Genomic DNA, 24,395 nt, shown 5'->3' on the forward strand with positions numbered 1-24,395 from the left:
GAGAGCAAAAATTGCTTTTTCAAGCAAAGCAAAATAAGGAATTAATTCACCATTGTTCAGTTAGTTTTCATTCAATGAGCCATCTATGACTTCAGAATCAGAATTAAGTGTAGCAAAATATACATCTGATATGACATCGAGGGTCTTGAAAGCACCAAGAGAGCACAACAGGCCTCAAGGCTATAAGAAATTAGGAGAAGTTATTTGGTGTTCATTGAAGTAGTGTAACCTTGCCAGGTGTTTAACGCCAGTGTTAGAGACATAAAGGGATTAAACCCCAGTTTTCCAAAACATATAAATACCTGGTACTTTGTAAATTAGAATGCAAGATGGTATGAGAGTAGTTAAGAACCAGGTGTAGAGTGGATTAACAAGCATATAAAAGTGACTTCAAGGCGTTCTGTGATTTAGGATGAAATATTAACATGGCAATCCTTTGTCTCCTAGGTATTGATGCTAATGACTAATCACAATTTCTCTTTCTTTCTTTCTTTCTTTCTTTCATTCTTTCTTTCTTTCTTTCTTTCTTTCTTTCTTTCTTTCTTTCTTTCTTTCTTTCTTTCTTTCTTTCTTTCTTTCTTTCTTTCTTTCTTTCTTTCTTTTCCTTCCTTCCTTCCTTCCTTCCTTCCTTCCTTCCTTCCTTCCTTCCTTCCTTCCTTCCTTCCTTCCTTCCTTCCTTCCTTCCTTCTTCCATTGTCAATTCCTTATTACTCTTTGGACAACCACTATATAAAGAAGGTAACAAATCAGATGGGAGTTACTGAGTTGCTCTCCCAGTTAGTTTTTGAGACAATTGTATCTGGGTTGAATAAAGTGTTTTTTTCATGTGTAGCTCAGTCAAAAACGAATATTCCCATTGCAGCTTTGAAAGAACAAAAACCAAAAATATAAAGAATTCATAGCACACTTTTTGTTTGGGAAAACTTTGATAGACCCGAAGCTAGGAACCCAACTCAACTGTGCCTGAAAAATATTTAAAATCTTCCTTAAAATAATTTTCTGTCTCAAAAGATATGAAACAATTTAAAACTTACATTACTTAGTTCAAACTGAAAGTACTCTTTAACATTTTCTCTGATTTATAACTAAAATATAGTATCCTTACTTCAAGCCAGAAATAAGATAAAAGAAAGGTATTATTTTTTAAACAAGAAAAATAATCTTCAAATTCAGAGAGATAAAATATTTATCCAATCATTCTACCCACAAAGGTAGTAAAGTAATGGAAATGATTAATCACAAAGGTAGAATTTAAAAAATATTAAAAATGTAAACCACTCCAATTAATTGAGATTTAGACACTCACTGAGGCATTAATTATGGCATTCTGGGGATCTGAGCCTATCTTCCCTCTGAACCACACACACATTAGTGAAGAAGGAACTTGGATGAAACTGAACGAGAGCAGCAATATATGAGCAGCAGGACTGATTTAAATGTGCAACATGCAACAATCCAACACCACATACCATTGTTCTTGCTTGGAAGACTCTTACCAGGGATGAAAACCGGAGTCATGGGTTATATGTTGGGAAGGAGAGTCTGGCATCAGTCAGTGGATGGTGAAAAATTGTTCTGTGAATCATTCCTTTTTCCCTTTTTAGTATCAATAACAGTATCATTATCATTATCATTATTATTATTATTATTTACCATTATTAATATATTTTACTTTATTTTCAATTATTAAACTCTTCTTACCGCAGCATGCAAGTTTTACTTTTATTCTCCTCCCCATTTCCCCAGGGTAGGTAGGGAGACAGGGAGGTCGAGGGAGTGGCAGTGTGGAGCTTAATTTCCAGCAGGTCTTAAAACAGAAAGGCTGTCAAATCCATGTCCCTTTGTTTTAGAGAGAAGGATTTGTGAGCATGGTATCAAATTTTTTTGCCTCTAAACTCATTGATTTATAGGAAACTGTCAAAATTCTTTCAAGATCTAGCTATACTTAATGAGACAAAAATAATAAGGGAAACATAAAGTCTCCATCTTAGCCAAACTCTTCTTATTATTAAGAACTATGAAATAAATTGCACCTGAAGTATCTTCATATAAAATATTTTTTTTTACATCTCTATATCAGTTTCTAAGAAAATATCTCTGAAAGTATGCTTTCATCCTTTTATTTTTCTTATAAATGAAATTTTAATAAAGCAGCCATAAACCAGCAATGTTATAAAAATACATATTATAAAAGTGGGCAAAATATAGTCAGCAAAAACATTGTTCATAATTCTTTTCTTTTTTTCTTTTCTTAAAATTATGACAGAAGTTATAGCAAAATTGTTTGGTGATTAATAAACCACTCCTTAAAGTCTTTTTTGAAAGGAGAAGTGAAAGTAATTAAGGCTGATATCCTCTGAAGACAGCACTGACGGCAAAAAATCCATTAACAGAATATAAAAGGACTAACAACTAACGCATTTTTTTCATGTTGTTGCAGGCTATGAAGAAAGTTGAAGGTATTGACTTACTATTGAATGAAATTATGCTTGACTATATTTAACCTTGTAAATTTTTTGAGTATATTGTGAATGGATCTATAGATAAGATTTAAATGAAGCTTGATCTATAACTCATTGCTAAACTTCTCTGTAATCTTTTGATCAATTAAGATATTCTAAATTCCCCAGTGTAACCTCACAGTGTTGGAATTTTTAGATTTTATGCAAACAGAAGTCATATTTAGTAGTTGAAATTCATAGTGGTATTTCAAAACAAATCATGTGTTTAATGCAAATTTCTGACATTCTGTATGAAGTCATGTTGTTTTTTGGTCAGAATATGTCACATTGTGTCATGTCACAAACTGTCCTGAATGGTACCACTGTAACGGGCCATGACAAACCAATGAGACACACATAAAGAAATGAAGTATTTTTAAGACTATTTTGCAATCACTGGAATCGCAAGTATACAGTTTGATTATTACACTTCAAACAGATGAGTGTAATTTTAGCTGGATTTGTGCCTAACTATCAAGTTAAATCTCCTTTCTTCATACAGAATTATCCTTCATGAATGTGCAGGTATAGGTATGTAAATACATGTGTATGTATATAAATTTTGGTCTGTGCATATACTTGTTATATGCAGCATTTTGCAGTGAATCTAAGTGTGGTTTCTTTGGGTCTGGGTTGAAGGCACTTGAGATGGTAGTTCATGTTTGGACTCAAGTATTATTTCTTATCAGTAAAACAGTCTTGCAACCATGAGTTTGGCAGCTTTTCATTACAAGGCACAAAATGGCTCACAATCTCTTGTTGCAAGGTCTTTTAAGACTAAAATATCCATTTAAGAACTGACACCTAGATTATTCTCCCTTTTAACCCAATAACTGCTCCCACAAAGCCTGCAATGCGGACTTTGCTGCCCAATTATAAGATGCCACCCAATCCCGAGAAGAAGAAGGAAGAAGAAGCATGAAGAAGAAACCCAGGACTACACCCTGTGCTCTCCATCTTGCTTCCATCCATAACATACTAAAAATCCCAAAACCTAAATTTCTCACCAAGTGATACACCTACACTACTCTCTACAATCTATTTCACACTTTTGTGGATTCTAGTCTATCTTGAAGTCCAGGAAATTTTCTCCATGAATGAGGGTCCAAGTCAGTGCTCCCCTGGGAGTCAGGGCACCCCAGAGCAGACAGAAAAATATTCTCGGTGCCCTGGGTTTCCACAGTAGCAAGGTGCCCCTACTCTGTCCCTGCACCAGTGTTAAAAAACACTGCTAATGAGTTAATTCTAATGGGTAGAGTTATGTCCATAGCAGACCTGCTGTGTGATGGTGCATCTAATCCCATGCTTGGAGTACTGTCCTGTGGTCTTCATAATTTCTTTCCAGGGACAAGGACAAAAGGACTTATTTTAAATCTTCGTTTCAGCCACAAGTAAGTGACAGTTACTATACTGTTCTACCCTGCAGGGAATATTTTAAAGAGAATGACTGTCACAATCATGATAACTTATCTAAAAAGACTGTTCAGGAGTTTTGATCAGTCTGTAACAAGTGTTTGGGTGGTTGTCAGCAGAATTGACACAAGATGATTTTTTTTTAAAGATGCATTTTCATGGGCATCCAAGAAAATATTGCTTCAGAAAAATTAATAAAGACTATGAAAGACTTAAAAAATTTAGATTCTCTTGAGAGTGTACATCACAAGTGGGAGTTTTTGATCTGTCTCTTCTCAAGTGTCACAATTTCAAAATTTAACAGGAAGAAAATGTTTTCTTATAACATTGTCAGAAGACAGCACATTAACTATGTCCAAGTCAATTAGTTCTTTCCAAGACAAATCTGCTTTAGAAGGAAAGCCTTGGAGACATGAGGAGCTGTATCTGTACACCTCAGGGTCCCTGATTGCCTTTGACTTTCATATATTTAGTATAATAGACATATTCAGAGTAATCCTATAATTTGTTTCAGTTAATTATCATATAATTTATTTATCACATTCAAAACCGCTATCATCTTGGATCTTTTTAATTTATTGTAAATTCTTTTCATAGAAAAGAACAGAATTTATAAAAGTTAGGCACTAACAATTATACAAATTATAGCACATATTGTTTGGTTTCAGTGCACCCACATCAAGCTGATGGATGTAACTCAGTTTAGTGCAGTGGATGAGACCCTAAACTTTAAACAGTGAGGGAAGTGAGGCACTAGAATAGTTTGCCCAGAGCAGTGGTGGATGCCCCATTCCTTAAAGTGTTCCAGGTCAAGCTGGACAAGGGGTCTGATCATCTTGGTCTAGTGGAAGGAGCCGCTGGCCATGGCAGTGGGGTTAGAACTAGATGATCTTTAAGATCTTCTTCAAACCATACCAGTCTATGATTTTATTATTCTATAAATAGACAGTAGTTTAAATATACTCAAGTATGAGTCTGTAGAGTGTTGTTTGCTTCTGTTCTCTTTTCAAGTTATACTCCATATATAATGCATAGCTGAGATCAGAAATAAATTATGGCCCTTGATTTAAAGCTGTAATTTTTCTGTTGGCCTATATGCACACAGTGATCTAATAGTTCTTGATCTTGCAGCTAAATCTCCGGAAATCTTGACTTTAGCTGGTAAAGAACAGCATTTAGCCAACAAATATAAATAACTGATAACATCATAATACCGTTAGGCAAATGCCTTCTTGGAGATAAACACTGACTCGTGCAATCCACACCATCTAGGAATCAAGCACATACTGATTCTTGAGCCAGAAATTATCTGCGTAGAATTTGTGATTTTCATCAGACCAGCATCATGCGTTTTGCTTCAGTGCCTATAAGAAGGCCTCTGGGACTTACTAACCTTTATGGGAAAAGTCTTTTATAACTTATTACCTGTTCTGGAGGGCTTTTTTTAGCTTCCTGTAAAATTTAATGGAGGATAGAAGTGCTATAAAATTCTACAGGAGATGTGACATCTTACAGAGAATGACAATTCTCATTCAGTTCCCTAGACATAACTTCTACAGAATTACTTCCCTATGTCACAGAATCACAGGATCAATTAACTTGGAAATGACCTTTGACACCACTGAGTTCAACTTATGACTGAACATCTCCTTGTCAACGAGGCCATGGCACTAAATGTCACGCCTACTCTTTTCTTTAACCCCTTCAGGGATGGTGACTCCACCCCTTCACTGGGCAGCTCATTCCACTATGAAGTGTAATTTCCAACTCATTTATATTTTGTCCTTTTCAGTTTTGTTAATTTGTGTTTTATATGGCTGATGTATACACAATAACTTACATTTTCTTCAAGCATACAGATAATTATTATATTATGCGCTTCTTAGTTCATTAGATTCCTAAAAAAACCCACCAGACATAGTTGTAGATGCTTTTAAAGAAACAATATATAAACATTCCACATTTTTTAGATTCAGTCATTTTTGTACATTATTTTCTTCAAAAAAATTTTAGTAAAAAAATTAAGCTCCCTCAGGTGCTTACCAGTGCTCACGCTAAGTGTAATAACAGTAAGCTTAATAAGTTGACTCTGCATTTTTTAATGATAATGTTTTAATGGGAAACCCATTGTTCTAACTTGTTAGACAATTCAATTGATTTCCATTTGAAAAGGTCAGATGAATGTCTGTACATTGTCAAGGACAGACATGGAAAGACACGTTCATAAGAGAATCCATGCTTTTCTCATGCACACCTACTGAAGACAGATATATTTTCTAGCATAAATTCAGGACAATAAGGGAAAAAATGACAAGTTGCTTTGAAAATGTTTTAAAAGGTTAAAACTGAATTTCTTACTGTCACAATAGTTAAAGGTGAAAATGTGCATATGTATTCCCATAAATGATCACTAATTATTTTTGTAAATGGAATTTTATATTATAAAAATATCACCATTTAATATGAAATAGGAATCCAGGTTAAATTAAGATGTCCATGCTGTGAGGCATTCTAGGCTAATCAAGGTCATTCTGTGTAAGGCTGGAGCATAGGATCTTAAAGGGACCTAATTTGATTTTGGCACAGGTATTTTCTGTAGTGCATTCCCTTAAGTCTTGATTCCCTATGCACATCCTGCTTAGACCAAGACTGCATTATCCAGATAGGGTATTAAAGAAATTGTCCTAGGCACCTAAAATTTTATCAAAATAAACTCAGAATACAAAAATATCTGTAGTTCTTTGCCATAGCAGTACGTTTAGGGAATTGTTGATAAGTACATTGACCCTATAGCTCAAGTCTGTCATTAATGATCAAAGACTAGAAAGGGAGCTTTCTGAGGCTTATCTGATAAGCTTGGCAGTAAAGCCCGGAGATCCTTACCTGAAACAATATGAGGAACACAGGCTGTTTAAAAAAAAAAAAGCCTAGCCCATCTTTGAGCAAAGTGCCAGGCCCTGGAGATGCAAAAGAGAAGATGCAAAGAACCAATTTCAGAACAGATATTCAAGCTTGTCCATTTTAACATTAACCACACTGAGCTGACAGACAAAAATGAGATCACAGCAAGAGTGGTAACTTAATGACAGTTTCCAGAGATGTTTATTAGGATTAAAGTGTTTGGGTAAGCCAATATATTTTTTTAATTTAAAAGCTACTTCCATCTTACTTCAAGAGCTGTGTCCTAACAATACTTAAGGGCTCAAAAGATAGTTGGAGAGAGACTTTTTACAGGTGTCTATAGTGAGAAGACAAGGGGCAAGTTTTACATTGAAAGAGGGTAACCATAGATTGCACATAAGGAATAATTTTTTACAGTGAGGGACGTGAGGCACTGGAACAGGTTGCCCAGAGGAGCTGTGAATACACCATCCTTGGAAGTGTTCAAGGCCAGGTTGGATGGTGCCCTGAGTAACCTGACCAAGTGGAAAGTGTCCCTGGCCACTGCAAGGAGGTTGGTACTTGATGTTTAAGGTCCTTTCCAATGCAAACCATTCTACAATTTTATGTGTCTCTTAGTGAATGGTGAGCAAAGGTTTTAAGTTTCTTATGTGAAAGATTCAGAGTACAAAGTTCAAAAAATTATGTGACTTACATCTTTATAACTTTCCCTCCTGTTAAAGCCAAACATTCTGCACAGCATACACACATCCTCACTTATTTCACCGCTGAGTTGCACAGATATGTGGCTGGAAACTCCAAAGCAGCATCACAACCCACAACACTAAAAGATGGAAGCTCCCCTTTTCAGCTAACTTGAATGGAAACTGGTATTAAATTCTGTAATTTTGATTTTTCTACTGGTCAAGAAAAATGGAAACACGATAATCAAAGTTTACTTACAAAATGAGATATTTCAAAAATGTATTAAGGCTGAGAATACAGATGACAAATATTTTTAGGCAAATTAAACAGACAAACAAAAAAAAAATCAAATAATCACCAAAGAAATAAATCCCTTTCACACAGAACAATCTGTATTTCAATTGTGTGTTTTCCTACATGCTATACAGAAAATGCAACATGCCATTGTTTGATGGCAATAACCTTTTAATGACTACTAGAATTTTATTTTATTTTATTTTAAGTAGTTATACAATCCTGTAAACTTAAGTTTCATTTATATAAAACATCAAATGATGAATGCAGAATTTTTTATACAATCTGATCCTGATACCCTAAATAATCCTGTTACATTATGTATAAGATCCTTACTGGGATAAAACCAAAACCACACCTGGCTCCATTAAATAGAAAAAAAAACATTCTTTCTAAAATATAGTTTTCTAAAAGCAGAATTATTGAAAGAAGTAAATAGTAGGCAGATTGTGAAAGAGCTATAAGACCTCAGAAATGTACAGATGTATAAATGAAGTACTAAATTTTATGAGCAGACTTTGTGGAGCCATTTTGTTGGATTTGAGTCAGAAAGTGCCATTTCAGTGCATTCAAGAGACAGGAAAAGAAACCTCCATCAACCCAAAGGCTAGCAGAGAATTTTCTTCAGGGAAAATGTATCCACTTCTCATGTCTCCCATTTTAGTATTTAGTTTAATGCACATCATGTATTTGGCTTCTGTCTGTGGTTTTCTTTCCCAGCATAATTTTTGCAACAGATTTGCCCTGAAGCATTAACTACCCTTGATAGTTTTCTCTCTTACTGTGTGATTACTTGCTTAGCATAATGACATTTCTGCTTTTTTAAATTAGTATGGTGTCACAGGAACTACTGTCAAAAAATTGACTTTAATGCAATATGATAATATCAGTAATGGTAACAACATATAGAATGTTAATGTAGCTACATTTCAGGTGTCCTGAGTAACCTTTCAGAATTTCCATGCTTTATTTTGGACAGTAAATTTTGACAAGGCATTTAAAAAAATCAGATCTGTAATATGAATATAACAAAACACAGCTGAACAAAATTTTCCAACAGAACAATTTATTCTTTTTAGAATTAATTGTACAAAAATCCCCAATATCTTAATAAAAAATACTAATTTTATCTAAGTTCTCCTAATGCTAACCTGCTCTGCTATGATATCAAATTATTATTATCTTCACTCATAAACTGTATACTAATATACATTATATTTCAGCAGCATATTTCCTCCCTTAGTCTTCATTATGCTTATATTATAAATTATGCAGTGTGTTATATATTTTAAAAATTGAATTATTTTATATTATCGGAACACATTTTTTCAAGATACTCTTGAGATTAGGTCACTTCTTTTATTTATTGGCAAATTCTTTACTTTTAGCTAAAACACACGATGCATTAGTTTTATTAACTGGAATTTGAGGTGACCTAAATTCAAATTGCTGACCATTTATTACGTGACTTTCTAGCACAATAATATTGAACATCATCCTACCACCACTTTGATTTTATTAATGTACTAAAACCATGAAAGAATTCTGGAGCATGGATAATTTTTGAATCAATAACTGCAATTGACAGTGAAGAAGTTTTAGGTTTTTGCTGTTCTGGGCAGTGAAAAGTTTAAGCAACATTACAGCAAAAATAAACTGGCATAATACTTATATTCTTTTCTCTACTATTGATTCATGTTAAAAATAATGCAGTGAGGAAGCTACTAAAGGACAGGAAGGCAGTCTTTTCTTTAAAAAACACTGAGCAGTTATATTGTATAATCCCACTAAATGTTTTGAGTAAATCTTCATATAAATTCAGAGATTAAGTGGGAATAAATGAATTTATGAATATTTTTTATTCTCTTGTCAGTAGCTAATATTTCCTCAACACATGCTACGCAAATACAGAAAGAGTTCTTCTCATAAACAAGCCATTGAAATTCTGTTCTTTTGCATAATAGAGCTGGATTAGTTCTGTTCTGCTTAGTCTCCAGGCCCAGGCAAATGCAAATGCACATGTGGGTGTCTAGCTCATAAGCTATACTTAACCGTATTTAGGAGGTCATATAAATGTTATGTTAAAATTTCATCAGCTTTCACCATTTAATACCACATTATTCATATGGATGTTGATATTCTCACGTTTTTCCTAATATCTGAAAGAAACCAAACACATTTATATACATTAATCAAAATATTTCAGTGTTGAACTGGTTAATGTAGTTCAACTCTATTGAAATTATCACCAACTTTCAAAAACAGGCAATGCTGAATATGATAATTATAACGCCTTGAAAGAAGTTTGGAACAGCCTATGATCTCAAAGAAAAATAAAATCCACTCCTAAAATAACTAACCTGAACAAGGTTTTTATACTTGGTAAAGATAATGAGGTTCTCAGTATATACTATCTACTTTATTAATTATGGAAAATTTCATGGTTTTTTTTTAAAAGACTATTAAACTGGAATATAATAAAAATATAATAGCTGAGAACAAATGTAAATGTGTCTGGAAGTATGAGATTAATAACTCTGGCATAAATTAACTATTGTGTGGAATATGTTGGTATATTTTTCACATACAGCTTTGCCGCCACACTTCATTTCTGATCTACCAGATCACTTCTATTCAGCACTTGTGTCTCAGCCAATTAATGTAACTGTGTCACATTTGTGAACAGATTCAAATAGTTACTTCAGGTGTTAAGCAAACATTCCCTAGATTTAAATTATTTAAAGCCTTGACCCAGGAATTCTGAGGTATTCTTGGGGCTTCTGTCTCTCTTTTTGTCAGCAAAAAACTGGAGCTAGTCAAATGCTGTTTGTTATATTTTTCTTGTGTCTGGATGATTTATACAAATGCATTCCTGTATTTTCCTTATCATCCTTTCTGCTAACTAATTTGAATATTTCTCTTTAATTTTTCATTATATAAATCTTAGTGAAGAAATATGGGTGCTTTAAGGCTTTTATACACCTCATAAAAATCCTTCAATTATTTTTCACAGTATAACATCCAGCAATCTCCAGCACACCCTGCGGCTGGATCTGCATTTCAGTACATCCTGCTCTAGGCAGATTGGACTTGTTGGCCTCATTTCATTTGCAAGGAAAATATGCTTCAATTATCTCCATGAAGAGACCTGCTAGAACATATTTTTTTTTATTTTCCCCCTGTGGAAGGAAATTTGCATGTGCAGTGGAGTGGTGAGCTAGCACAGTTCCCCACAACATGGAGCTGAGACTGAAGCAAAATACATTTTGTGCCAGAAATGAATGATGCAGTGCAGGGCATCCTCACCTCAGAGGCATAGCCTTTTACTCCATAATATATACTGGATATAAGTTATTATATATGGTTACATGGTTACATGTCACCCTCCTGCCATATTTTTTCATGTCTCATCCTCACGGATAACAACACTACTAATAAATTAATTGAGTTTGAGTCATGAGGTAAACAGATACAAATGATAAAACTCACAAAATCCCCAAAAGAGAGAAAAAAAGTGTTCCTAAAATTGAATTATCTTATTTTTCAAAGCATGTAAATATCTAGAATTATTTACCTCTGGTCAGTATTAATGCTCAAATAATAATTTGGAATTTTCTGAGAGAAAACCAGATATTACAGGCTCAATTGTTCAAAATATCATTGCAGCAATTTAACAGTATAGTTGATTGAATTCCAGTGCCAAGGTAGCTTCCCTGTTTATGTATAACTTTGCAATAGAGGTGTAGCCACTACATATTTTTATATGTAGTATAATATGGGATGCTGAGCTCAGAAATAGATGGAAAATTACCAATATAACTTAACAAGATTTCTCACACTTCAGTTTATGAGACAGTTTTTCAACTTACTATTCAGACATCTGTCCAGCACAGTCAGGTGGAGAGGACACAGAGAAGGGGCAGAGCACAAGCAGGAAAATACATGTCAGGAGGACTTGTCTCCTGGCCAGTACCTCTTCCTGAGCAATTCACAGTCTGTATATACTAATTTAATTTCATAATTTTTAAAACACAGAAAAAAAATGGTCTATTTTTGGTATATTTCCCCATGTTTTTAGGAGGTTTAGGTGAATAAAGATATTTAATTCCCCAAATTAATATATCTAAGAGGTCACACAAGTACAAATAGAATTATCCATATATTAGTATCATTCAAGTAATTTGCAATTCAGCTGAGACATTGTAGACCTTCAACAATTAACTGTTGAAATGATTAATCCATGAAGAATTTATAAACATTTTCACCTTATATGAACACAGAGAGTTTAGAGCACATTTACAGAAGACTTGTGGACATCTGCCTTTTTTAGTAATGCTTATTAATTGCTCTGGTGGGATAAGTTAGGCCTAGTTAACATAACTGCTACCATAAACCCATGAAATTTACCAGCTGTTTCTGTAAGTAGTCAGTTGATGACCAGCCTCTAGTTGTGAATGACAGAATGAACCTTGAATATAGGAAATGGACAGCCAAATTATACAAGACCATAATCAAAAAATGGCAGCAGGTCCAGAACCATTTTCTTTTGACAGCCAAAACAGCAACACCAAGTCAGACACCACTGCCTTCTGTTCTTTTGTTCTGTACCGCTATAAAAATCTAACTCCATTTTCTGTATTGCCATATATTGGAGCCCTGAAGGAAGAAAGTAGCCTTCTCCTTAGATTTCCCACTCCTTAATTCCTCTCCTCAAGGACGAGCTAACCTCTACCTCTCCATGTTTTCTTTTCTGTATTTATTCAGTTCATCCTCTAGCTGAATTTTTACAAATACAGAAACAAATAAGTGAAAAATTCAATTGAAGATTCCTGTCTCAGAAGGGAGAACTGGGGGTCATCTAGTTCTGTCCAGGATAATTTTCTTAGTTGATGATACAGTGCTGTAGTTTTGGATGTAGTATGAGAATAATGTTGAGAATACATTGTTTTAGTTAATACTGAACAGTGTTTACCCTAAATCGAGGACATTTCTGTTTCCCAAGCTCTGGCAGTGAGGAATTGCACAGGAAGATGGGAAGGAGCACAACCTGGAGCTGACCCGAGCTGGCCAAAAGGATATTCCATGCTACAGAAAGTCATGCTCAGTGTATAAACTGGAGAGAGTTGGTTATGAGACAGGAGACGAAATAAATTTCTACAACTTTTCAAAATATATGTAAAAACTGTCTCATGATATTGCCTGAAAATTCCTATGTGGCTGATTAGCTATGACAAACTCTCCACTCGATAACTTTCTCAGCAATTTATGCTTAAAACACTTGAAATGTAGTCCCACAAAACTTCTTTCTTGCCAACTATGTAATTAAATAAATTTTCAGGCAGTTAATTTTGTGAAGGAACTTATTCTTGGATGCTATTTTTAGTGAATTGTCACTAGTATATCTAGCTCCCTCAGTCTAATGCTCTGTTGTTCTCCACTTAATCTATATAAGAATCATTCCAAAGTTTTCTAAAATTTGCAGTCAAAAAGTTTAATGCTTTTTCAACCTAACCCAACTACTCTGATATTTGAAGTTAAACTTTGCATCTTAATCCCTTATACAGATTTCTTACTAATTTATGGGAGAATTTCAAGTTGACTTCTCAAAGATTTTTTTTCTTTTGGAGAGAAAAGAAAGAAAGAAAGAGAAAGAGTGATCTTGTAAAACATGGAATTAGGAATCGAGTCCCTTTCAATATTTTAATAACCTAACATCAAAAAATGCATGTTGCCCCATTATTCTGACAGATAATTAGAAATAATATTAAAAATGTAGTTTGAAATAATACAAACAAACTGCCTCTAGATGCAAGAATTTCCTCCTTTCCTGCAGTCACCTAAACTACTAATTATCTAGGGGAAAAAAAAGTCTGTGTAGTCCTATTACTATTCAGTAAAGTTTTCACAGAGGGAAAGATAATGGTATACACTACTGTGAGAAATTATATCTGATCCAATGAGCCTGAACTTCTGTTGTATAGAAGCCTAATTAAGTTGCACAATGTTATGCAGAAATAAGGGAATATGGAGGAAATCAGGTGTTTCATCCCACAGAGCTCCTTCCACTAGGGGGAGATGAAACTGCATGTGAATATCAGACACTGTGATCATATTAAAATGAATAATGCGCCACTACTTTCCCTACTCCACTTTGGAATTCACAATTTACTAGATCTCTAATGTCCAAATACTATCCCCTGATGGTATTTTTTGCTAAGGTTTTCCCCCTTTAACAAATATTTTGCCTCTTACTAGGCAAAAGATAACATAAAGAAAATAGTCAATATTTATGTGTATATTCAACATATACATGTATCTATATATAGTCAATATTGTGCAACTTCAGTGACATTATATCAAGCAGTTTCACCAAATATTTTTTCTTGTTTAAAATCCTCCATGTTTGTGATTCTTACAAATATAGACAAACTTTTTAAGAAAGTATTAATTGTTACCAATCCATAAGTCACTTTTAATAGTTCAAGTTATGCACCATAGAGCTACTTCTACACAATTATTTGTGTGAAAGTAAGTAAGAAAGAGTTTTATTGCACAGACTTGTAACTATTTAGAGTATCTATGAACATTGTAGAGTACTGAATTTTTAGCTTCTTAGTTAGTATTCTAAAAGAAGATACTAGCTCTAAATGCCAGACTATCTTTGTAGGCAGAGAGAGAGGAAACATTATTATTTTGTTTCTAGAATTTTTTTGTCTTGCTTTGGCTGCTTTTACAAGCTGGGTCTAGTCAGTGCGCTTGTGAAATATTCTGTCTTCCCTCTCCAGCCCTTTCCTTCTTCTTCCCCTTAGATTTTGTTGCTAGTCATGACACAATATGGTCTGGGATATCCCTTTGGTCAGTTTGGGTCAGCTGTTCCAGCTGTGTCCCCTTCCAACTTCTTATGGTCCTCCAGCCTCCTTGCTAGAAAGGAGGAAAGAACAAGAAGAGCAGAGAGAGAAGAGAAGGTCTTGACTCTGTGTAAGCACTTCTCAGCAATCTTTAAAATACCTGTTTACAAAACTGTTTCCAGCACAAACTCAAAGCACAACACCATGAGAGCTGCTACAAAAAAATTTAACTCTATGGCAGCGAAAACTGGTGAGATCTTTGCCCTTTATTCCATCCTGATTCTTTCATGCTCAGGTCCCATACTGTCCAAAACAACCCCAGTAGACACCACCCCCTTGTCCTTTTACAGAGATATCATTCCCTTAGTGTCTGGACCAGCGCTGCAGAATATCCTATCCCAAATATACCTCAGGACAGAAGAGGGGGTGTATTGCATGGAGCTACTTGGGCTCCAAAACCAGCTCAGCTCAGGTCTCCACTGCACTTATATTGTCTCTCCATGTACAGCACTTTCTCTAGGATAAGAAAAAAAATATTGTGCTCATGATGTGCTTCTTTTAAATATTTCTTAAACTAAAAGAAATGCTGCATTTTCTAGGATTGCTTTTATCAGACAACTACTTGTCTACAGATGGGTCTTCAAACCTGTGCATGGAATGGTATAAATTCTCTAATTTTCTCATTATATTCTTTAAAACTCTGTGAAACTATTTGGCCTCTTTTATCTCTTTTTATTTCCATAAATACTCTAAGTTAAACAAATTTTTTAAGCTGCGAGTGCTTATGTTTTGCAGTTTTCAAAAAAGTATTTTTTGTTCTGCTTTTAATGACTTTAAGGAAGAAAATTAATTTGCTTCTTCACAAAAATGTATGTTACAGGAAATATTGCCAAGTCTTAAAAGCAGTTCTATTCATATAGCTTCTAACAAAAACAACTGATTTAGAAAAAGGGTGAATTGTCCAAAGACATTTAAAAAATTCTTGATCATAGTCAGGAAAATATATATATTTTTTTTATTCCTAAAAGACATAGATTATAGGTTGTTGCAAGTACCCACTCACAGGCACTTGAAACAGAAAGACTTACAGATTTTAATCAAGGTTCCTGACTTTTGAGAAACACTTAAACCCTTTTTTTTTCTTTCTGTGTAATCAGTGTTTATTTTCAAAACTAAATTCATTATACTCTTCCATTACTAATCTTGGCAGCAGTATTTAATTCCTGATATTCATTAATTCTTCAATCAATATGTTTTATTCACACAGACATTTAATTATTGGATATCTGATATCTTGGACATGTTTGTGCCTATGTGTCTGTGAGTACATGCCAGTGTGTATAAAATGCACATATTAGGGTTATGTAATATTAAAGTAAAAATGAGAGTAATTTTTAAAAATATCAGCCAGAAGGTCAAGCTTCAGAAATAATTTCCAGAGGAGATTAAAGTATAGTGGGCTTTGACTACCTCTGGGAAACTCTAAAACCTTCCTGCTTTGAAGAAGTTGTTTCACTCTAATCAGAGTGACAGTCACAGCCTGCACTGATTTCCTCCAAATGTTCAAAACTTCAGATCAATCTATTTATAGGCTTTCAGAAAAAAAAAAAAAAGACAAAAAATCTTAACCCACAGCATGACCATGACTCTAACACATGTACATTTTTTGAAAACAGAGTACGCCCTTGTCTTGAAAATCCACCAAGGAGCTGGAAGTCACCAGTACTTATTACATAAGAAGAGCAAGAATTGAGTAGCAGAAAAAGAAAAATAAACAAAAAACAAGCAGACAGCCTTGCCTTTGGAGTTGGATTACTCATGTGTAAATTTTCAGGTCTAGGGCCCTAGGCTACAATTTGTGATGTCTGATTTACAAGAAAATTATTTTCTTCATTGTGCCAATTACTTTTTGCTCAATTTACAATAGTTTCAAAATAGATCATTAGCCAAATAGCAATTACCTTGGGCAAAGAACACATCTTAACAATGCCCAAATAATCTGGCTCATGGAAGCAGTGCTACTTGTGAAATTAAACTGCAGCTAAAAAGAAGAGTTTTAACAAGAGGCTTACAATTTTAAATAATTTCAAATGCAATTGTTTTAAGAGTTATATTTAGTTCCAAGCGTGTTCTAATTTTAGTATTAACAAAATGAGATTTACATTAGTACTGAATCATTTGTTTTGGAAAAATCTGCTATCCTATAATCTGAATGTACCAGCTGCTGGCTACCTGTAGTTTTGTTTTAATAAGATCATTAATTATAAAACAAGGCAAGTGCTAAAAATTCATAATCTTAAACTAAAAATGGAATGATCAATAGAACTGCTGCATATACACCTGCCATATTCATTTAAATTTATGAATGTTTCATCATTCAAGTTTGGGCATTTATTACATAAAATTATGCTACAAGTCCAAATAACCACAAATTCTACTAAAGAATGAGCAGCAAAATTTAAAGTGTAAGCTTATAAAGTAATGTATAACTTGCAGAAGAATAGAAATTTTTCTGTAGTCCTTATTAAGACCAGGGTAAATCCTTTATGCACAAAAGCTACAGATACTTTACTGCTGAATGTAGCAAAGACTAAAATGAGACGAAACTTTTCATAAACAGAGCCAGAAGTAAAATATGACAACATTTCTGTTCCTTTATTTTATCATGCAAGCATACCAAAGAATGTGAATTAGTTTTTAAGGAGCCACTGTTGGTAGACCTTCCAAGCCACTGACCTTAGGGCCCAGAGGAGCAATGAAAACACAATTCCCTTTGATCTAGGAAAATGGATGCTAAACAAACTCATAGACTGGTCACCTGTTAATTCAAAATTAAGAGGAAAAGTCACACTCTAACTTGCACCTTAGGTTCTTCAGGAGAGATTGCGGAAAATGAATTCCTAAACTTCATTTTTTCCTTGTCTATTCTGGAAGCCAGGAATACTGTCCTTCTAAAATTATCAGCCTGTCTCTCTGAGTAGTTCCTGACCCTTCTGCCCTGGCAGATTATGGGATGAAATTATGAAGTGGCACCCTCAAGCAGGGGGAAAAAGAATATGCATTCTCCTCAGGACTTGTCTGTCTGCAATACTTTAAGCACAAAGCAGTAATAGAAGCCTCTGTCCACCCCATTCCTTTGGCCTGAGGAGGGAAAGCTTATCTGACAGAGAAGGAAGGAGGGAGGTTGTGAATCATGGGAGGAGAGACTTGGCTATCTGACAGTACATTGAGACTCAGATTTCATTTATTCATATCTGAGGGAAATGGCACCTAGGACTTACTGTAATGATGTTTTAAATATATTTAGTCCACCACACATAATATTTAAAATCTGAGTTTTATCTGTGTCAGAAAGCAGTGTCAGAGTAGGGCTTCTTATTTGGTTTTTTTGCTGTTCTATTTTCCAAAAGGTCCAACAATTCAAACAATTGAAATTTGTTGATTAAAATACCAGTCAATGTTTTATTTTATGTCTTATCTTGCTTCTATAAGTCCACAAAACAGAAAACAGCTCCTGCTTGCTTTTGGGTATTCTGATGGTTCTGATGTCAGCAGAACTTTGTAAAAAAATATATTTACTTTTTTTCCTTAACTTGGATAAACAAATAACCATCAAAAGTTGAATGAAAATGCAGACGTTCTGAAGTGGTTTCTATTTTGAGCAGTTACATTTGGCAAGTTGCATCTGACTGAAAACATGTCATGACTGTAAATATATATAATCACTATTGAATGATAGATTTATTAAACTAAGTCTAGAATGATAATTTTCAAATGAACATTTTTGTCCCTACAGATCTTTTCTAAGAACTGTAACAAACAGAATCTTTTGGCACAAAGTGTATGATATTCTTAATAAGGTAATTGAAAAGATTAGTGGGGTGAATAGATTAATGGTGTGAATTCTCTGGTCAATAGTAAAATTTGGAAAGCAAAATTTAGATACTGTACTGCAAATAAATATTTGTGCTCAGATTAGTTCAATACAGTAAGTGTAGAACTCATGGGGAATATCACCACTGAATTAACCAGCCTTTTCACTTAAAAAATTGGCTATATATGAATAATCAATTAATAATCCTCAGTGTTTTTCACAAGTTCTTTTCAGTACTGTCTACCTATAATATCAGAATGAACATATGGCAAACTAAAAAAAAAAATAAATAAATCAGTAAGACACACAGTTACATTCCTTTCCCTTTGTTTAAATTTTTTTTTGTGTAATCAGTTGAAATTAAGTATCAAAATAGTGCAGCAGACTTTATACCTAGTAAAGGAACCATATGACAAAAAAAAAAGTGAGACAAAAATTCTAAATTGATATTTTGATAAAAATAACACTTGTTACATTGAAGATCTGTCTGCTGACTCACTTTATTATTTTGAACAGTGTAGTATTTTCATTAAAAATTGTTTTCTAGACAACATGGGGTTTTTTGAACTTGCTTGAGAGTTATTGTCAGAAATCTTTATGACCCCAGCTGCACTAACCATCTGCCAATATTATGATCAGGAATAGCTTGCTGCAGCACAAGCATGTGAATTCCATACTGCTTGGAGAAAACCAGCAAGAGTAGGGGGTTGCCAGGTCATCTAGAGCAGATGACTGGTGGCACCCTGCCTAGGGGTGGTAGCTTGTGTTCTGCTGAGATTGAACATCCAGTTCATTTCTTCCTGTTTCCCTTTCTACCCATCATGGTTTTTATCTTATCAATCCTCACCTGCTCCTTTAAAACATATTCTACATATTTTCACTTTTGTTTTTTAAATCCTATGCTTCAGGTGATAGATCACAAAGCTCTAAATATTCTTTTTAGATCCATGCAAGTCTGATGGAGCACTATACTCTTGCTGTCTTTTGTTCTCTGAGAACTTTTGTGACAAATTCATCTAAGAATGAGTAGGAGGAAAGGATTTGAGGCATGATTCTAACAGCAAAAATGGCATAGTAATATTTTGTTTCTGCCTAGTGCCGTGAAAATAATTTGGGGAATTTCCTCATGTTCTGAAGATTTTTGCCTCTCTCATACATAAATAAATATCTGCCACAAACCAGCTCATGCTGTGAGCCTAGATCCATCTATAGTGCCTGCCTGTATTATCTGCCTGGTTCCTTCTGGCCTGGACATTTGCTTTTTCTGACTTCTCTCCCTGAACTGCAAATTCATAAAGCTGTATTTAGGTTTGTCTCATTTCATAAAGCTCATGGTTTGGGCCATCATCTGAGCACTTGTCATGTGCTTGAAGGCTGTCAGGACAAATGTGTGGCATCACATACTGGTAGGGAACCAGTTTCTGGAGCACAGGTGAAGAATATGCCTTGCAACATGTGACTCCTGACTGCAGGAAGCTTCCATGACTGCATTGTTTCTCCTTAGCTATTTTTTTTTGTAGTAATTGGTGAGTAGATATCCAACCCGCTGGAAAACTGCAACCTACAATGGAAAGGGGGCAGTGACTTAATGCTGTAAGGAAGATGATAAGGTGATTCCTGGCAGGCAGGCAATGAATATCAAACTGGGCATATGAACTGTGGTCAGATTCAGGAACGTAACAGAAAAGTCTATTTAACTCTCTATGTCTAGGTCTGGTATAAAGGCACAAAGTATACTTAATAGACAAACATGTAGGTCTTTTCCCAAAAAAATCTTCTGCTTACCTTCTCTCTGGAGCAGGTATATAATATGACTTATTTGTGCTGTATTTGCCATTGATACCATGACACCTTTAAAAAAAATGAGCACAGGCTGAGCAGGGGGACCTTATGGGCGCAGGGAATCAAATAGCTGACTTACTATACTAGGTGCTATCGTAACACAGTTAATTATTTTACGAATAGTTTTCAGATTTTTTTTTTTGTAGCCAGTTTTTATCTCTTGAAAAAAAGATATTTTGATTCCCAGCTGTTTGGGTTACAGTAGATAAGAAATATATGCTGAAATATGTCTGCAGGCTTCTAACACAAGGGCTCATTCAATATGTGTCAACTAGCAAAACTTTCAGAGCTTAATTAATTCAGTCAATACAACTATTTCTGCCTTTTAAATCCACATTTGCTATTTACTTACATTCCTAAGGAGATTTGACATTAATTAACAACTGTTCGACAATGTACCTCAGACTGGTAAATTCTGCATAATCTGAAGTGTTTACTACATATAAAAACATGTTATGTGTCAACTATTTCAAGAATTTTATAGCCAGTAGCAAGGTAGTATGAAGAGTATGCTTAAATAAGAAATTGTAAGAAGAAACATTCTATCACAAAAACACAACTTCATGTGGATTGCACATTGTCTTTTCTTCCAGTTTCAGGATTTATTTGCTGCTTAAAAAGGTAAGAATTATAGACTACACAGATATCTTGCTTTCAGAAGAAGCATGAGAAGAAAATACAAAATTAGCAGTCATGGACTTGAGACCTTAATGGCTGCACTCTTCCCCCCACCAAAAAAAAAAAAAAAATCAGTAGATAGATATTACATCATTTCACAAGCTGTGTTGGTTTTTATTCTGCTTTATTTATATTATAAATTATTTACAAAAAGAGAAGATACAAAATACATCAATATGTACCTTCAATGTATTTGTAATATTTGCAAAGTTTATAATTCCTTTGTTAGTTCAATGTGCACAATGTAGTCTTTGCTATTTTTTTTAAAGTAACCAAGTAACTTTATAGCTCAAAAAAAGGAATAATAACTAAATTAAAATGTTCATTTCATATACAATGAATTTATCAAATCCATTAGTAATTTAGAAAACTGTGTATGTTGCTAGGGCAAGACTAGCAGCACTAATACAACTTCAAAATAATGTGCCAGGCATTTTTCTGAATATTATAAACTTTAACAAGCTATCTTCAGCATATCAAGGCAACGGGTTTTTTTGCTTGTTTTCTTCCTAGAAGGTTTGACTATAAGTCAAAAAGAAAGAAATTTGGATAATGAATAGATAAATTCAGTCTGCTGTGAGGAAAAATCATCTGTTACGTTCAATAATATATTCTTCATACAAATATATTTGATTGCATAGATATTTGTCTAAGAATATGTTCGAGTTCTTACTACTTTTCAAAATAAATTTTCAATTTCATCTGTATACTATTAATGTCATATGAGAATTTTTTCTTTTAGACACTGCCTTTATTATTTTATTGTACCCTTTTCTTTTCATTGGTGTCTGAAATCAGGGCTGTTAATTTAAATTTGTTAAGGAAAAAACAAAAAAAAATCCTCCCTAAGGAATAAAACTAAGTTCTGAAAGAGATATACACAAATATGCTATAGTTTAAGTATGTTAAGGTTTCAACTGACCCTGGTGTACTTTACTAAGATGATGTGTGCCTACTTTTCCTGCTCTGATATTGTTTACTAAGAAACAAAAATTTAAAAAAAAGTCTGAAAGTGCATGATAAGCAGATATGTTGACATCATTAGTACAAGGAATAAAAAGTAAAAAAAGGTAATAAATATACTTAAATCAGCAATCAAGTATGTGTGAAAACCATGCTAAAATGTAAATGGTCTAAGCAGAAGCACCTGCTTAAATTTCAGTGAGGAAATTATAGCTGTGAAAATTAAAGTGAAGCACACCATTACTTTTCAGGTTCATCTTTTTAATTAAACAAAATCAACATACAAGTCTTGCACATAATGACTATGAACTGAGGCGGGACTAAATTTCTTAAATTACTTGAAAGATTCCCACAAGTATGTGATAAATTCTGTGACTTTTGGGGGAGGTTGTTGTTTGTTTGTTTGTTTTCTTGATGCTGAGTCTCATGCTAATTTGTGACAAAATATAAATCCTTGTTCAGTGCTGGTGGTTTTTTTTTTTTTCCAGGAGCATTTTTTTCCTAGGGATAAAATTCCATTTTCTTCATTTAATGAACTTAATTTAAGCATTCATAGAAGTAACAAGTCACTAGCATACATTACAGTATGTGTAAATGTCAAGCAAAAGCTGAAGACAGGAGAAGTTTTACTAATATGTTACATATTTTCTTTAAAATACTTGAACAAAAAAATATGTTTTAAAATAATTCTCTTTGGAATTCACAATTTGAAATGAATCTTGGAATTTAAATAAAATATTCCCAGTGTTCTGGATGCTTAATAAACTTAGAATAAGAGTTTATATGTAATTTCATGTTTTTTAAAAAAAGTGAATATCTCTCTGATATTTTTGAGCAATGGCTTTCATGTTAAATAAACTAAAAAGGCCAACATTTATGTCCTTTTCTTGTTAATATTGAAGAAAATAAGTTGCAATAGATTGGAGTTTTATATTCCTGAAAGGTTTTGAAAGAACTCTGCCTGGTATTGGAATGTGGTCTGCTAGAGAATGATGCAGCAAGGAAGTCACTTTCAACTTCTACAGTTTTTGATCAACAGTCTTGAGTTTTTTCTGACTGCCAAAATTTGGGGAAATTTGCTAAAGTAGATCTGTTAAGAACTGTGAACACAGCATAAACACTTACTAATATGTTAGCATCAGGGTTTAGTAAGAATGCGAAGGTTGTATTTTACAGTTCTTATGAAAAGACATGCTTGTAATTTCTCATATCAAAAATTGATGTGGAACATTACAGGACTACTAAGTTTTTATTCTAATCAGTTTAATGGAAATGTCTGTGTATCAGGAAACTTGATTCATGGCAAAAATGTTTAAATCAGTGTGCACTTTAAGATGTGATATATCATATAAAGAGTAATATGACAACTGTCCTTGGAAATTTGGACATAATGACTTCAGCCCTATGGAACAAATCCAAAGATTTGTGAGGCTTTAATGATTAATTTTTGGGGGTATTTTGAAATATTTTAACATTAAAAACATTAACATTAACATTAACAAATTAACAAATTAGCAAGAGGAAATTATTTGAATTATTTCCATTCTCTACTTATACAAGTATACTCTGACAGAGAACAATAAGACAGTAGTTTCAAGTAATATCTGGGCTTTATTTTGTGCACAGAGACATAGGCATAAAATACTGAAAAAAAAATCACAAATTATTAAATAATTTCATAGGAACTTGTGAAAGTTTTGTATTTGAAAATTTGTCTCAACAGGTTTAGGAATGTTGTATTTGAATACAATGACCAAGTCAATGGGGTATAGAAAACTGCCCATCTTAACAGCTAATTGTCCTTTACTGTCTGTAAAGGGAATTTCAATCTGTAATGCATTGTAGAGACTGGCATAGAGAGTCCTGGATCTGCTTGTTTTAGTCTGTATCCCCAGATGGAGCCAAAACCACTAGCAGTAAGTCTTTCATGACAGGCTCTAGACAGATATATATCTACAAAATGCCCCAGCTTTGTACTTCACTTCCAACAACTGATAAAAAATGATTTAAAAAGTGTCTGTTGCCTTTTTGCTAAAAAATCGATGTAGCTACAGGAAGAAATTCAACCATTAATGAAACAACAGTTTATGTAATTGGATCAAAAAATCACAACTATAATTATTTTTATGACCTTCTCCCCCAAATATAGAAATTATAAAGCTATCTGAGGATGATACATTATATGGGAATTTCAAGTTATCCAGTTTTTTTCTCCTTTCACAGATTTTGGACTATAGCTAACCTTAGGTTTCCATGCATAAAAAAAGTGTAACAACTTTTGCACTATGTTAGTGTTGTTTTTCTTTCATAGTTCTGGCTTGATTGCTGTCTTAGGGCATTGGTCGATCAAGAATTCTGTGCTACATTTCTGGGGTTTTTTGATATATATTTTTTTGT

Source organism: Motacilla alba, chromosome 1 (assembly GCF_015832195.1).
Source record: "Motacilla alba alba isolate MOTALB_02 chromosome 1, Motacilla_alba_V1.0_pri, whole genome shotgun sequence".
In the NCBI taxonomy this organism is placed as follows: domain Eukaryota; kingdom Metazoa; phylum Chordata; class Aves; order Passeriformes; family Motacillidae; genus Motacilla; species Motacilla alba.